Source organism: Loxodonta africana, chromosome 5 (assembly GCF_030014295.1).
Source record: "Loxodonta africana isolate mLoxAfr1 chromosome 5, mLoxAfr1.hap2, whole genome shotgun sequence".
NCBI lineage: Eukaryota > Metazoa > Chordata > Mammalia > Proboscidea > Elephantidae > Loxodonta > Loxodonta africana.
This window is the reverse complement of record NC_087346.1, coordinates 10,867,278-10,882,113: the sequence shown is the minus strand read 5'-3', so window position 1 is coordinate 10,882,113 and position 14,836 is coordinate 10,867,278.

Sequence of the window (14,836 nt, the reverse complement as noted above, 5' to 3'; positions counted from 1 at the left end):
TGCCTGACAGAAGTTACAGAGATGTTCTGCCCTAACCTACAGTGGACACACTAACTGCTAGCAGCAGCCCAGAAGGGACCCACAAGTCCCACAAGAGCTATGGAGGGACCCAGACCACACAATACTTGTCAGCCAATATCAGGGAAAGAGCTTGCTCTTCCACATCCACTCAATTCTGTAAGGGAAGACACACAAGCCTAACAACAGAGGACTAACAGGTGGGTGTGACCCACTATACCCACTAATGTGAAGAAATCACACCCAGTCAACCAACACTACCAAAGTCACACATAGATGAGTACCACAAAACAACAATTAAAATAATGCAAAGGAAGGCATTCTAAACGCAAAGAGAAAAAACAAAGCTCCTGACATATTAAAACAAAACCAAAAAATCAAGATGATACAATCAAACACACATTCAATAAAAGAAATACATAAATAAAAAATTAACACCTCAATGCCAAGGAGACAGCAGACATTAACAAATTATACAAAGAAACAGGATAAGAAAGCTCAAGCAAGTGATCAAAATAAAGGCACAGAAAACCTTCCTGAGGACAACATGATAATAAAACTACCTGATAAGGAATTCAAAAGGCTTATATATAGGCTATTTAAGGAGATCAAGGAAAACTGAGGAAAAAAAAAAACCTAGAATAATTCAGAAAAACAATACAAGAACAAATGGCAAACTACATAGACAATTAGAAACCACAAAAACAATAACTAGAAATCCATGAGACTAACAATAAAATGTAAGAAATAAATAATTCAATGGGAGGACATAGAAATAGAATTTAACCAATGGAATAAAGAGTCAGCAAAATAGAGGACAAATACTAATTTGCTTGAGAAACAATCAGAAAAAAGAATAAAGAAAAATGAAGAAAGCTTAAAAGTTATGTGGCACACCATCAAGTGGGATATAAAAATAATTTATGTATAATAGGAATTCCAGAAATGGAGGAAGAAAAAATATCGAGAGAAAACCTTTAAATATGTAATGGCAGAAAACTTCCCAAATGTCATGAAAGATGAGGTTTTTCAATCAAGAAGCTCAATGAACCCCACACAGCATAGGCCCCAAAAGAAACTCACCAAAACTAAACCAAACCCATTGTCACCAAGTGGATTTCAACTTGTAGCGGCCCTGTAGAAACTCACCAAGACATATCATAAGCAAACTTTCCAAAACCAAAGAATTCTCAAAATGGTTCGTGAAAAACAAAATATCACTTACAATGGGGCACCAATAAGACTTAGTGTTGATTTCTCATCAGAAACCATGCAGGCAAGAAAGCAGTGGAATGACATACATAAAATCCCAAAATAATTGCCAACCAAGAATCATATATCCAGCAAAACTGGCTTTCAAGCAAAATGGCAAAACTAGGACATTCCCAGTTAAGCAGAAATTAAGGGAATTTGTAAAAACCAGGCTAAGCTTATAAGCAACAATAAAAGGAGTCCTTTGGACAGAGAACTAGCAACATCAGACAACAACCTGAGGTTAAGACACACAATAGCAAAACTCAGATACCAACCCAGACAAAGAATTCTCAAAAGTAAAAATAAAGCTGCAAAACTGATAACAGGAAAACAGAGAAGGTATGCATAAATGATGACAACTTCAAAATAAAAGGGAGAGGGAGGATAAATGGCATAATTATAGAACTTCTATATGGAGAAGGGAAACCCTGGTGGCATAGTGGTTAAGTGCTATGGTTTCTAACCAAAGGGTCGGCAGTTCGAATCCACCAGGCGCTCCTTGGAAACTCTATGGGGCAGTTCTACTCTGTCCTATAGGGTTGCTATGAGTCGTAATCGACTAGACGGCAGTGGGTAACAACAAAACAACCGTGTAAATTTAAATTTATTTAGTAAACATTTAATTAACAATTGCTATATACCAGTTGGAAACCCTGGTGGCGTAGTGGTTAAGAGCTACGGCTGCTAACCAAAAGGTCACCAGTTCGAATCCACCAGGCTCTCCTTGGAAACTCTATGGGGTGGTTCAACTCTGTCCTATCAGGTAGCTATGAATTGACTTGACGGCAACAGGTTTTTTTTAATATACCAGTCAGTTTAAAGTGATTGACTGCTAACTGAAATGTCAACATTTTGAAACCACGAGTGGCTCCATAGGAGAAAGATGTGGCAGTCTACCTCCATAGGGCTTTACAGCCCTAGAGCCCTATGGGGTCACTATGGGTTGGAATCAACTCAACTCCAGTGGGCTATATACCATCCAAGGGGCCCTGGTGGCACAGCAGTTAAGCACTCAGCTGCTAACCAAAAGGTCAGGGGATGGAATCCACAAGCTGCTCTGAGGGAGAAAAGATATGGCAATCTTCTCCCATAAAGATTAGGGCCTTGGAAATCCTATAGGGCAGTTCTGTTTCATCCTATAGCACTGCTATGAGTAGAATTGACTCGATGGCAGCTTTTTTTTTTTTTTTTTAATGTATATACCCTTCATGGACTAAGTAATGGCAATAATAGGATGCTAAGTATCAATATACTATAAGATTAACTCTTTCAAGAAACAGTCTGTTAGGAAATTCAGTGTAAAAAAGATTATTTAAAAATAAAAATTTCAAAACACACATCTGTATTATAGAGCTCCTAAATCCAACCCTTATGGACTATAGAAAGGAATATTGTTTGAGCTAGATCAAGAGGATAGTTATTCTGCTCAATTGTTAGGTAAGTACTCGAACATGAATGAGATCACCATTTACAGAGACAGGCTAAAGCATAACGTTTAAAAGCCAGGACACTGGTAGCAGACAAATATTGATTCATATCCTCTTTTTAATCCATTCAGCCTATAGCTGTAAGTTTTTCTCTTCTGCATGGCTCTTTAATCAGACTCACAGACGATTTTCAGAATAAACTGATCAGTCAAAGCTTAGGTTGGGAAAAAGCTTATTTAGTGCTACATTACAAGAACCTTGCCCAACAAGGACAATGGAATTTTCAATGGAAAGAAAGGGACCAATTAGAGTCTCCTTCTTCCAGAGTTTCAACATGAAATTCAGAAGGAATGTGATCAGTTTTTGTTGTTGTTTTCTTTTGATTTGACGGAGGGTGGAAATAAGAGTGAATACTTCAAAAAGATGACGATGAAGTCCCCTACAAGAAATCCGTGAGTTACCTTTTTTTGCAATTACCATAGTTTATAATAATGCATTATTATTAATTTTGTTATGTTTAATGAGATATGGCATAGAGTTATAATAATAATTTAAACCCAGGAGCTGATTTGGATTTTGAGTGTTTTCAGTTTCAATTTCTATAAAACCCAGTGTATCACGCAGCCTCTTCTTTCCATTTGGTCTGTTCTATGGTTATTTTTAATATTTAGTTCAGTTTAACCTTGTCAAAGAAATTCTTGTTGTTTTTGTTTTTTAAAATGTATCAGCAAAATAAACACATCTCCCATTATTTGTAAGCAATCGAAAATTCCTAATGAACATAAAAAAGTGTTAATGAAAAGAATGAACATTAAAAATGGTTTCTGAAAGAATATATTGAGCATGTATACATAAGTAGTTAGGACGTGCTATTTATTTACAAGTCTAGTCTAGGAACCTGTAGGGATTCTAGAAAAAATATGTTTGTAATTCTTCACCAAAACTGTGGTTTTCTCTTATTTGTATATATCTTCACAATCTCTGATAAGACTACAAATTTCATGAGAAATGGAAACATGACTGTGCTAATAAGATTATTTATTATTTTTATACCCAGACCCAGTGCCGTCGAGTCGAAAAGTAAATTGAAGTGAGAGGCTCATTCAGGTTATAACCAGAGAAAAATTTCTCCGGATTTTTAGAACTGAAAAGGTAGGACCAAGTATGTTTTTATCAAGCATATATAACGTATGAAATATCACGGTGATTTTATGTAGTATTTATTAATCATACATTTATGGAAAATATGCAATACCTCACACACTGTAGTAGGCCTTGGTCATGGCTACTGGTTTGTCAGTCTTTAAACAACAACAATAAAGCTTAGGCAGCAAGTGGAGAGAAGCTCAAACTACGGGTGCTGCTGTGCTGATGCCCTGATGTTATTGGGAGCACTTATAAAATCAAAAATCATATTTAAAACATGTTGTTTTCATGTTTAATCACTGCTCTTAGGTAAGGTTTTTCTCCTTTATTTGTTGTATTTCTTCCCCTCAGAAAAAACATCTGATTCTCTAGACTTATTTCATTGATTGGTTTGAGGAAAAATGAGTTTTCTGATTGTAAGGCAAAGCAGAAGACGTGTTTGTTAAATTAGGCATTTGCTTAATAGATATAGGAGGATCAGCAAGATTAAGGTCATGGATCTTTCTTGTTGTCAGATAATGTGTTAAATAAAATCAAAGGGATGATAAACAAGGGCAATTGCAGAGAAAAGCATTCCCTTAGGGTTCAACCTGGGAATTTTGTAAAATGTAAATTTTCAGAATGGGCACTTAAAATCTTCTTTTAGGTAGATAATAGGAGCAAATAAGAGGAATCATTTTCGGGGATTAAACATCTTATGTTATTTTTCTCTTGGAAGAATTACAGCCAGAACGCTCCTCAGAAGCAAGTATGGCCAGACTTCGTTTTGTTTACATTGGACATGTTATCAGAGGGACCAGTCCCTGGAGATGGATATCATGTTTGGTAAAGGAGAGAGTCAGAGAAAAAGAGGAAGACCCTCGGTGAGATGGATTGACACAGTGGCTGCAACAACAGGCTCAAATACAGATTGTGAGGATGGCACAGGACCGGGTCACATTTCATTTTTGTTATACATAAGATCACTATGTTTAGGAAACCACTTGGTTGCACCTACCAATAACATCAACTTATTTGTATTATTATTATTTACTGTACTTTAGATGAAGATTTACAGAACAAACTAGCTTCTCATTAAACTGTCAGTCCACATATTCTTTTATGATATTGGTTAATAGCCCCACGACATGTCAACCCTCTCCCTTCTCAACCTTGTGTTCCTTATTACCAGCTTTCCTGTCCCCTCCAGCTTTCTTTCTAGTCCTTGGCCGTGACCTGGTGTGTCCCATTAGTCTCGTTTTGTTTTAGAAATTATAGTGATTGGAAAAAAAAAAAAAAAAAAACTTATATTAAGATTCTGATCTATGAATACATTTACAAGTGACTTGTGAAGTTATTTGTGGCAAAAGACAAAATTGTTTTTAATGACATAGAAAGTGCCCTCGGTATTTTTTGGCTAAATCAAGTCATCATCTTAAAACGTAGATATAAACAAAACCAGAAATGAAGTTTAAACAGGTACATGCAAAATTAAATTACTTGAGCAGATGAAAAGCAAATCTGATTTATTTTGCCTTTAAAAGCACATGACATAAGCATACAAATAAATCCTTAAAAGCCTTGCCTGCATAACAAAAAAAGGTTGTTAAAGAGTGGGAACAAATAACAATTCAAAAGATAATGTGTTGCTTTATTTATAGAAAATCATCATTTAATGCTAGCACTAAATCTGAACATAAAAACTAGAAAAATCTGTTGAAAATTTCACATTAAATCATAAAGAATAAACCAAAAGAGATTAAGATTATAAAAGAACAGCAGAATATCAGTTTTTATTATTATTTTTAGATTTGCATCATGAATTAATCTATTATTGAGAACTAGAAATTTCTTAAATTTATTAATTGAAGGTAATTATGTTAAGGTTTGAAGGGAAAATTTAAGTTTGGAAGAACAATTTGAATCTGAGATGTGTCAAATCTTTTCTACTTCTAATCCTGGAGATGAAAGATAAATAGTATTGAACATAAATCATAGATATAAAAGGGAACAGAAAGATTCTGATAGCATTAGATGCTGCACTTTTTTTTTAATGACAAAACTGTAACCCAAGTGGCAACAATATTATATAAGTCATAGAAATTTGATGTTCTACAAAAATGTATTGATGTATAAAACACTAATTTGAGGCTAAAACTGATTTAACAGCAGTTTCTACTAGGCTTCATTAGGTTTCAAGTAATGAAAAAATGGAATTTGATGGGATAAAGCATAATCTAAGGAAAATTTTTGGACATGAAAATTATTAAGTTACAGATAAAGAGATTCCATTTTAAAAGCAGTTAATGTACCTTGTTAATTTCGCCATTTCATTTCTAGATTACAAAGCTTAAATTGGAGTTAGGCCTAGAAAAAAAAAATATTAAGAGCAATTATAAAATTCAATAAAGTTTGATTATTTTATCTAAAACTCGAAACTGATACACTCTTTCATTTGCCTTTTATGCTCCACTGCTATACACTTGCTTTCTATATATGCTGTGTTTTATTTTTCTTTTTCAAATTGACATCAATATCTTTAGTCATAGTTCTTTATATCAATAAAACTAAAAATCTATATTGAATCACATATACTTGATTAAATCAGTACTATTTTATTGAGATTTAATATTACTGTGCTACTTCTTCCATCCAAGAAAACAGTTGCTCTCAGCCTAACTCCGACTCATGGTGACCCCATATGTGTCAGAGTAAATCTGTGCTCTACAGAGTTTTCAGTGACTGATTTTTCAGAATTAAATTGCCAAGGGTTTTTTCCAAGGTGCCTCCAGATGAGCTAGAACTAACAGTTTTGGTTAACAGCAAACACCTTAACCTTCTGCACAGCCCAGGGACCCCAATTCTTTCGTAAGATTAAACCTTACCAACAAAGTGAGGGAGCCTTACCATTAAAAACTCAAAAAGTGAATACAAAAGAAAGCTTCTGCCATATGAGAATTCCTGTAAAAAGATGGGCACTTTTAAGACCTTAGATTAGCTTTAAGAACTGCAGAAAGAAAATTCTAAGCAATGTTATACCATGGTTAATATCAGGTAGCAAGAAGTGGTTTTAATTAATTTAATCATTTAGTACTTACAATGTTCAAGACTATAAAGTAAGGATATATACGTTGTGCCTAGATACTGATATTTTTAATTCTAAATTCTTATTGAACTTAATTTATAATCATGAGACAAACATGACTATTTTATAAGACTAAAGTAACATGAATAATTTGTAAGATTAATTTATAAATAAATAAATATTTATTTAGGACAAGATTATGCACTAACTTCTCCCAGTTTCATTCAGAAATATCTTCTTTGAGAACCCTAAAATGTCATTCAATTGAAGATCATTACGTATATACAGTAGGACAAGTGGATGTGGACACGTAAGTATGATAAAATACAATTAGTACAAAATGTAAAACCGAAACCAAACCAAACCCGCGTAGTCGAGTCGATTCCGGCTCACAGTGGAGCAGTAGAGATTGAGTACTCCCACACAGGGCAAATTATATTCTGAATAGCATCTTGAAAAGAGTAGACTTTACCAAATAGAGAAGGGATATATTTTTAGAAACACTAATTTACATCATTCACCAGGTGGCAACTAAACCATTGGAGTCAACTCCGACTCATGGGGAACCCGTGTGTGTCAGAGCAGAGCTGTGCTCCACAGGGTTTTCAACTACTGATTTTTTGAAAGGAGATCACCAAGCCTTTCTTCCAAGGTACATCTGGGTGGACTCGAACCTCCTGCCTTTCGGTTAGGAGAGGAGTGTGTTACTCATTTGCATCATCCGAGGACTCCCACAAGATAGCCGTTATTGAATATATAAAAGTTTTTAGATGAAAAAGCCACTCCTTTGAATGGTGACCTTACCAATTCTCAATTATTAAACCAGGAGTTTTTTTCACAACAGTTAAAATCAAGTAAGTAAATAAATTGCTAGGGCATGGTCACCGATGGAACTTCCCTTTCACTTCTTTATCTTTTATTTAGTAACAAATTCTCTAATTTTATTATAAGATAAACTTCCAGTAACATCTCAACTTTAAAGCACATTATTTTGCTAATGGGATACAAATGTACATGTAAAATTTTACTATAGGGTATTTTGTTATTTTAATTTATAGCTAAACCTGAAGGACAACTGTTCATTTTCTTACAGAGATAAATCCCCTCATCCGTTTAATCCTCTTTTAATAAAGGCTGACTTTTTTTTTTCAATGCATCTCTTGTCCAGATTTGGAATATTTATTTTTATGTCAAAATAAAGGTGTAGTGGTGGATCCTTTATTTTGATATAGAATTAGATATTCCAAATATGGGCAAGAGGTGCACTGAATAAGGACACATTTTTATACAACGTGATTGGTATTTTAAATTCAATGTCAAATAAATTAAAATGATTTCATTAAATGTCTGTGTACCTGTGAATAGTATTTCCTCACAATATTTTATAAGAATATACTAAGTTTACATATATTTAAAAAAAAAAACACATTTGTTGAATATCATCTGCCCTAAATTTTGTAATGGTACTAAAAGCATTGTTTTTTTTAAAACAATAATATGTTTAATCTATCATTTACTTACTATTAAAAAAAAATATTGCATATTATATTCTTTAATGTTTATGTCATAGAATTTATTAGGAAAAATACATGATATAAAAATATACAAAACACTTCTTTATGTTTTTCCCACCTTATCATCATAGATTTATTTTTCCTAATCTGTTTTTAAAAATTGCATTTGAATGGCCTTGGGTTCTTGAAGGTCTTCAGCAATCACATTCCATCGTGTTGATAGCTTTTATCTTGTATTGGTTGCAAAATAATCTTGGCCTGGATGGCACATTAGCCTACAGTAAGGTACACCAAACCATTTTTTGTAAGTATTTTTAAATACACTAAATGAATATATTCCGAACTCTGGTGGACATTATTTCTTTAATATTCTTATTTTCTTAAAAGTCCAAAGCCAATGCATTCTTAGTCATTTGCTAAATACATTCACATAGAAACACAGTTTTGCTCACTCTCCAGGAGAAATTTTTTCTTTAAATGGATGAATTATACTAGCAAACTGGTGCGGGGTTTTATATTACAGTAACGAATTAATCGGAAACCCTATTCTCTTTGTGATTTCTGTCATAACTAAAATAAAAGCTTCCAAAAGTATCACTGCACGTTCTCTTAGTCTCTAAATTAAAGAAGCTTTCTCTCTTTTACCTAATTCACTAATTTCTTGTCCACTTATTTCTTCTGGCAGCTTAATTGTCTAACATGTGAAAAGCGTTACATTATAAGAAAGAGGCTAAATAGTAAAAATTTCCTAGCACATTAAGAAGACAAAAATGTCAAGAACTGTAGGTAGATCCAGTTTCCAAATAATGAGCAACGAGAATCCTTACTTTCTGTCATAACTTAATTCCCAAGAAGAAAAATTTGTAACTTTTATCCATCATGAAATAAATAAATAAAATAATTAAAACGCTATATTTTCTGTAGCTTCAAGAAAACATGGGGTGTACGTTTCTTACAGGTAATTTTCAAAAGGAGGAGCTTGAAAGTTTACTCATAATGGCAATATAGGTTTTCTATGTACATTATTTAGCACATATTTTACACAACCACTGTTCTAACATGTATTTTCTTAGCTAATATAACCCAAAACATTAATAACCTAGTGTTATAAACATATTTTTAGAACCATATGTTTCTGAGTCTGTTTAAGTAAATAGAAAACTAATACATACCATAAACTACAGCATCACATGGGTGTAAAGACCAAGGAGATGAGTGAGGAATGAGACCATGCAAAAGAAGTTTAAATGCTATCTTGTGCTTCTTGAATTTTTACTTTGAGCTTAAGTGTTATCCTATAGCTACTGAGGAGCTGCTAAATGATTTTAAGTTGGGCATTGGTGTAAAAACTTGGGGGTAGTGTAGAATAGAGGTGTGGCACTAGAGAACCTGAGACTGACACTAAGAATTTTCTAAGGCTGCCATCATGGTATAATAAATGTCTGGACTATGACAAGGGGAATGGACATAGGAAAATTGATGCAGACTTTGTAAATTATTGAGATGTAAAATCTGTTAAGACTTTGTGTTTCAATGGGTGTGTGGAGAATAGAAGCAAGGCTATTCCCTCTCTTATATTTCGGGCTTTTTAGATTGGGTAGCTAATGGAGAGAGTCACTTAGATACGGAATATTACAGAGAGACAGATTATGATAGAATATAGATGGGAGATAGAGATAATAAATTCATTTTTTATGTAATTAGTTATAGTGACTTTAGTTATTCGTAAAAGACTAGTAAGAAATATGTGTTCATGTAGGTGCTCATGACTGTGCTATATAGTTGTGCAGGTTATGAAGTGAGACACAGAGAGACCATTAATTTAGTTTCAGGTTAGCCTAGAGTATTTGGATATAAGTAATATGTGAAACCAAGTTCAAAGTCTTCAAAGAAATAATATAGCATTGCCTGAGTGGCTCATGGATATCAAGAGCGGAAAGTTTCAAAATTATATAATAAATATTTATTTAGGGTTTATAAGGGTGTGAGGCCCAAACAGGTGATATTTCATGGGCTGAGGGAGAGTGGGATCTCTTTTGACTTTTTGCAGAGTCCATAAGAAGAATGAGCATGTATTAGAAACAATGCAAGGAAAAGGAAGACAATATTAAAGTCCAGGACACATGGTTCAAACTGAGGGTACCATGAAAAGAGTCTAATCTCTGAGTAATTATATGACTCAGGGATATACATGGAGATTCATTAAGATAGTAAAACATAAACTAACAGTTACTAAGTATAAAAAGAATCAAAACCTCTCCTTTAAAAGTCACGATGTGGTAGATAAGAAGTTTTTTGTTGTTGTTGTTTTAGGTTTGTTTTGTTTTGTGTTTGTTTTTTAAATGAAATTTCTACATTAATTTGTGTCTTCAGGTTGGGTGAATGGATGGGAAGTATGGCTCACTGTACAAAATTCTTGGGAGTGATGGAGGAATAAAGCGTGAGATATTGCTGCCTGAACTCAAGACATTTATGATCTTGTGACTTAAGAGATATGGCTAGAATAAAAACCTTCTAACAGAGCAAATGAGGAAACTGAAAAAAAATGTTAAGTAAGTACAAATTGTGAATTTGCTGTTTCATAGCTGGTGACCTCGGGCAAGATATTTAATGTCTCTATGCCTCAGTTATGTCATCAATAAAATAAGTGTGGTGTTAGTAACTTTCTCATGGAGATACAGTAATATATTAAAATTGTCTATGTACAGAAGGCACTTAAACAACTTAAGCTAGAGTAAACAATCAATTTTATTTATTATTAATAATTTACTATTATACAACTTAAACCAACTGGTGTCATTATACATGCCTTATATAGGGTCAATACTAAGACTATGGCAAAAAGGGTAAAAAAGTATAGTATTTAAACTTTCACTGTTAACCAAGAAAGAATAAATATGTGAATAAACGTTAACTTATGAAATATGAAAATGTGTATCAAAATGCAACAAAGTAAAGCATAAGGAAGAAAGAAATAAGGACAGAGGCAGGAATTAATTAATTAAAAAAGCATAAAATAAGAACTGATTAATAAATTTAGGAGCTGCCTTAACAACAAAAGAAGGAAAATAGTAAACTTTTCAACTGATCAATTATATAATTAAATGTAAAATAGGAATACACAAAAAGAGAAATGATAAAGAAGTTGAAAACATAAGAGTGATAGAAAGTTAATTGAAGCTATGCACAGTTCTATTGCAATAAAACATTCCAATATAAATGAAAGGATATTTTTCCAACAATGTCCAATTTATCATAATTGTTCAAAAAAGAGGATAAAACTGAAACTTTCCCATAACCATGAGGGAAAAGAAGCATTAAAAGAAACAAGTATCCAAAAGACGCTGGGCTTATTGTAGTACCTCTTTAAAAGACCACTTATAGCCTCAATAAAATGTGAACCTTTACTTTCTTTACGGTGAAAGAATGATGCACCTTGTACCTAATCAACAAACTAGCTCACCCAGAAAGCCAATGCAATTAAGAATTGACGTCAGCAGAAAGAGGATAAAGGTCTTGATGTGCAGGAAAAAAAAAAAAAAAAAAAGCATTGTTTTACTTATTTGCTCTATTTTCTGTTGGTTAGGGTCTGTTAGATGCTATGTAGTTGGAAGGTCATACTCATTATTTTTGATGTTTACAAATATTATTCCATTTTGCTAATGTACAAGTGCCCTCTATAATTTTGTGGTACATTTAGTCATGAACTCTGATACAGTGGTTTTTAGACCAAACTACTCTGAGTTTTTAGTAGCTCAACCATTACTTTTAAGGTCCATTAAAGTTTGGAATCATGTCAGGAAAGTTATCATATATGCTTAACAATAATATGTAATCGATAAATTCAAGTAGAGATTTCGTATTCCTTTTCTTTATCAACAATATGTTTTTATAATGTTTCACTTAGAACATCTCTAAATTTCTCGAGTTAACCAAAATGTACTTAAAAGTTTGAAATCAAATTAATATTAACAAATAAATAAATTGTGGAAATGTTTCCATAAAATATCATCTTTAGAATGTTACAGAATATGTCAGGTTAAACAATACTCAATGAAGTGATGTTTACAGTCTGCAGGAAATTATAAAAACTTCATTAAATATATTTATCTGAATTCCCTAAAAGAAAGATGCTCAATGTTAAACTCAGCCCACATTATTATAATGAAAATATATACGGTCATTAAATTTGATTTTAATTGACAACTCTATTAGAATCTCGACGGCATTGGATTGGTTGGTTGGTATTAGAATCTGCAAAAATATGTGTTGCTTTCTTATGAATGCAAACCAACCACCTATCTCCATTCTAACTGAAGCACATCAACAGGATATATTTTTAATTTTAGGCCTTTGTTATACAATGTCCAGATTGAAGCCAAGTTTGATAATATTTGAATTACCCATATTTACGGTACCCAATTACAAGTTTTTTTTCATTTATAAGTTATTTACTAGCAAAAAGTAAGTAAGTGTCAATAGTGAAGTCATAGGTCAATGATCAAACGTAATTCTTAAAGGAAAAGACAAATATAAGATTACATCTTTAATAAAAATTCAATGTTTAACACACACACATTATATTACTGTTTTAGGAATGTTACCTGCATACCCCAATAATTTGGAAGATGATGTTAAGTTTGATTATATGATGTTGCTGAGAAGGATGGATGTGTACCTGTAACAGTCACCAGAAAGCACATTTACTAGTAAAGACTTCTAACATTTTATAGTGCAACTATTATTTGCAAATCCGTATCTAAAGTCAGGAGCCAAACTCTTATGGTGATGCTCAAATTAAAGTCACTTTTCAAAGAGCCTTACCTTTTGTATTTCCCATCCATCCTGTTAAAGTTTTGCTTCTCATCGTTCTATACGTTTCACTAAATTTTTTTATGGCATGATTCTTTGCATCTAAAACATTTTTCTTTTCATTCTTAGGTTCAAGAATTTCTATTGGGCTTTGTAATACACAAACCATGATTCAAGTTACTGCCATCTTGTCTCTGGCCAATCAAATCAATGCAAAGAAGTACAATTCAGCCTGGATGTTTAAGGGAGATACTTGATTGGATCCAGTATGTTCCTCCTAGTCTCCTTAAGTCCTAAATCCTTGGTCACTAAAACTGCTTATTTTGACTGGACTGTGTGAGTGGATTGTGGAGATGTTTGGGATATACCATCTTCTCAAGAAAATACTATGTATTTAGTTGAGGAAAAATTTATTTAGTTGAGGAAAAATGTCCCTTCCCCAATCCTGATCTTATTTCATGGAAAACTCAGCAGCCATCGTAATTACCTATTAATTGCTCAAAAAATGTTTATTAAATGAAGCATTGTTCATGGGTTCCTTTAAGCATGTAACGTATATGAAAAGTTAACTAAAATCACTATTGGTTTCGTAAAGACTTCTGGAAACCACAAATAAAAGTAATACACACATACAGATATTTATGCATCCATTTAGTTTTGATTTCTAAATCACAAAGAAATTATGACAAAAGAATTACTAAAAGTATTTCAGATGTCTAGAAATTAATAATCACCAATTCTTTAATTGAAGCAAAATAATATTATTACTTTTTAAAATTTATGTAATATATCATACTCCAAATTTTATCCCACCTAATCTTTTTATTTCATATTTTTATGGAGCCATGTTGTTTTTTTCTTATATTCATCATTGAATAGAGAGTTTTGTGTCTGTGTGCGTGCATGATATTTATTCGTAAATCATGTGTGGATTCTATTCAATCCTCTCGTTATTAATCTGTGAGAAAATAGCAACGTCCCCTAGTTTCCGTTGAGATGCTAGATGATGCAAATGCTACCATTTCCGTGATTCGGCAGATAGACTGAGTTAGAGGTGACTGAATGAAACTTTCCTTCTGCTTGAGTACTGTGTTTGTTGAATCTACTGTTCATAGGCTGTATTGCCAAATTTTCTGTTTGGTCACATTCATAATATGACTAGGCCCATGCTCACTTTTGGGGTGTGTCTGTTACAGTGTAGAGACAGGGAATGGCGTGTCAAGATCTTGCCATGTCATTAGAAATTCCTGCTGTGTCAGAAAGCTGGTCAGTCACTTCTGGACGAGTCTGGAAGTCTTAAGAGCAATTCAGATCAGTGAGGCTTTCCATAACCTACAGGCTCTTGTCTTTCCAATGTGTCCATTCTTGGGCAGATATCCAAGGGACAGGGTCCCTTTTGAAATCTTTGGGTCTGTCACAGTAAAAGCCTTCCCAAATGAGTTAGTGACTTCCTCTTCTGTTTTTAGCCTCTCCTACAATTTTTGACCTTCCATATTAGGATTTGCAGATTTTTGCTTGTATTTCTGCATTACTTCTTAATGTATGATGACTTTCTTAAAATAAACATATCTTCAGTATTTTTAATATTCTTCACAGTACAT